Source organism: Chrysochloris asiatica, unplaced genomic scaffold, assembly GCF_000296735.1.
Source record: "Chrysochloris asiatica unplaced genomic scaffold, ChrAsi1.0 scaffold00517, whole genome shotgun sequence".
NCBI classification, from domain to species: domain Eukaryota; kingdom Metazoa; phylum Chordata; class Mammalia; order Afrosoricida; family Chrysochloridae; genus Chrysochloris; species Chrysochloris asiatica.
The window spans coordinates 662,520-665,950 of record NW_006409035.1 but is presented as its reverse complement, the minus strand read 5'-3'; the positions used below and the strand labels follow the sequence as shown (position 1 = coordinate 665,950).

Below are 3,431 nucleotides of genomic sequence, written 5' to 3'. Positions count from 1 at the left end.
AGAGTGCTCCTTTCAAGCCAGGATCGTCAGACTTCATCTCCAGTACTTCAGACATATTATCAAGTGTCACCATTCCTGAAGAAGGATATCATGTTTGGCAGAGTGGAGGGTCAGAGAAAAGAGGGAGACCCTGAGTGACATGGATTGACACAGTGGCAGCATCAATGGAGTCATGCATAGCAATGATTTTGAGTTTGGTGCAGAAACAGGCAATATGTCATTCTTTTGTGCATAGGGTAGCAATGAATTGGTACCCACTCTAGGGCACCTGACAACAACAACACATCGTGTACCAAAACCTTGAAGCTATACCATCTAAAGACTTGGTAATGTTACAGGGCTTGCAGCACTTAGAATTTACTTAATCAGAACCTGCATTTTATAAGCACATCAATGTGTCAGAAGTACTGTTATGAATCAAAATGGCACAGGATTGTTTGTATACAATGTATGAGATGTTTCTAATGGCTTAGGGAACATTATAATAGTAGTAAGGAAAAGTCAAGAGATGAAGAAATGGAGGAGAAACTAGAAAAGAGGAATAGAATAAAAGCAAAAAGCAATCCTGATAATCGATATTTTCTCCATATTATCATATTAGTCTAGTTGTGATTTTGTTGGTTTATTTGTTTCATTTGCATCCAACTGTATGCATACTGGAGGCTGTGTTCTATGATATCCATCTGTAGATCAGTCATATTTTGAGTGCATTCCAACTTGAGGGGCTAATCACTGACACTGTATCAGACCATGGTATAGTTGCTATTCAGAAGGTTGTCCTTCTTCCTAGTCTTGACACTTCACTGAAACCTGTGTGTCATGGGTGACCCTGCTGGTATTTGACACATTAGTGGCATAGATTCCAGTCACATGCAAGTCACCACAGTGGGACAAACTGACAGATAAGTGTGGTCAAGAACTCTTGGCATAACTTTGCAGTCTAGGAGCGGAGGTCCCTGGGACCATGAAGGGAGAAGAGCAGAGAGCAGAACCCTACCCAGAGAAGCAGTGAACCCTGAGATGGAGGCAGAGAGGATGACGTGGAGAGATGGAGCAGCTGGGGACTTTAGACCTGGGGGGTGGGGGGGAAGGCGAGAGGGTGCAGGACTGTAGGATGTACCTTTTGGTTGGTTGATGATGCATGGAAGGGATCGTAACCATGGCAATGAAATGGTATATGATAGGATGAATGCAAAACTAATGTTCTCACCAGTAAACTATCACATAATTCACAATAAAATATTTAAAAAAAAGAACACATGGCATAAAATAATTGTTCTAAAATATTTTGTTGAATGAGCTACACAAAACTCAATGAACTCATCTACCACTTATTTGGAAACCTGTTGGAATTGACTAAATATTAATTGACTAAATTAACAACAACAACAATATTTCACTAGCAAAATGTTTAGGATTAAAGGTAAGGAAAGCGAGTCAGTCATCAAGCAGAAATTTGTGCTTTTAGGGTCTCACAAAATTCTCAACTAACAATACTAGATGACTAGGTAAAATCCTGGTGTGGCACTGTGGGTTAAGGCACTGCACAGTAAAGTAAGTGTGAACCGTATGGCTGGAGTGCCACTGTAGGATCAGCACTGGACTATAAACCACAGGATCGCAGTTCAAACCCACCAGCTTCTCCTGTGGAAACACTATACAGGTTCTCTATGAGTTTGAATCAACTCGATGGCTTGTAACAACAACAACAGCAGATCTTATATAGCAATAAGTTAAGCATGTTTAAAATATCAAAAGCAGCATACACGTTTATTCATTAATTTTTGTGGTTAAGTTTGCCTGTTTTCTCTTTTCCAGTAGTTTCATCACCTACATGGAACGAGGAAACCAAACACGTATTTCAGAATTCATCCTTTTGGGGCTCTCAGAAGAAGCAAAGCTGCAGCCCCTCCTCTTTGGACTGTTCCTCTCCATGTACCTGGTCACCTGCATTGGGAACCTGCTCATCATCATGGCCATCCTCACAAACTCCCACCTTCACACCTCCATGTATTTCTTCCTCTCCAACCTTTCATTTTCAGACATTTGCTTCACCACAACCACTGTACCAAAAATGCTGCTGAACATTTATATGCAGAATAAAGCCATTTCCTATGAAGACTGCATCACCCAAAGTTATTTTTTCATGCTTTTTGGATACCTAGACAATTTTCTCTTGACAGTGATGGCCTATGACCGGTTTGTGGCCATCTGTCACCCACTTCACTACTTGGTCATCATGAACCCCAAGTTCTGTGGCCTTATGCTTCTGGCATCCTGGTTATTGAGTATTCTAAATGCTTTATTACAAAGCTTAATGTTTTTGCGACTATCTTTTTGTTCGAAACTGGAAATCTCCCATTTTATCTGTGAACTTAATCAAGTACTCCAACTTGCTTGTTCTGACACTTTCCTCAATGACTTAGTCATGTATCTTGCAACTGGACTTCTGGGTGTTATTCCACTCACTGGGATCCTCTTCTCTTACACTAAGATTGTGTCTTCAATTTTGAGAATTTCATCAGCTGGAAACAAGTCTAAAGCCTTTTCCACTTGTGGGTCTCACCTCTCAGTCATTTCCTTGTTTTATGGTACAGCTCTTGGAGTTTATCTTAGTTTTGCAGCTACCCAAAACTCGAGAGCCACTGCAATAGCCTCAGTGATGTACACTGTGGTCACACCCATGCTGAACCCCTTTATCTACAGTCTTAGAAATAAGGATATAAAACGGGCTCTAAGAAAACTTCTCAACTAAGAATCATTCTTTGCATAACATAATATTTTTCAAGACAAGAGAGTTAATCTTGAGCAACAGAACTCAAAACCACAAAGGCATAAATTATGCATTCATCATCTAATGTTGTTGTTGTTAAGTACCATGGAGTCAATTCCAACTCTTAGCAACTCTGTACAGGGTTTCTGAGGCTATAAATCTTTAAGATAGCAGAAAGACTCATCTTTCTCCCAAGGAACAGGTGGCAGTTTCTAATTGCTGACAGTGAGATTAGCAGCCCGATTCATAACCACTATGCTACCAGAGCTTATAACCTTGCATTATTTCTACAATCCTATCCGTTTTTAATATATGGTATAAGAAATTAGGTGTTGTGTATTTCTTTAAAATTGTTTTTTTGTTTAAACCAAAATCTTCCCTTCAACAGGCAATTTCATTAGGATGACTGCAGTTGATTTAGTTTAAGTCAGATGTTCCACTGTAAGTCATGGTACCAGTATACAATTACCTTGTTGAAAGAGCGTCGTTATTGTCCTCAAACCAAAAAAGTTGAAATATTGATTTCCTGATTCCCATTTTGGAGCACCTTTCTTGTGATCAGTTCTTACTTTTAATATTTGACATCTATGGGTCAAATTCTTTAAAAGCAATCATGTTGATTATTTTGAATGAAAACTTTCTAAGCATGTACTCATTG

At 39.3% G+C, this 3,431-nt stretch overlaps 1 pseudogene; it reads left to right on the top strand.

Moving 5' to 3' along the window:
• Nucleotides 1–1,834: 1,834 nt before the first annotated feature.
• Nucleotides 1,835–2,773, top strand: LOC102830212 (annotated as a pseudogene).
• The last annotated feature ends 658 nt before the right edge of the window (nt 2,774–3,431 follow it).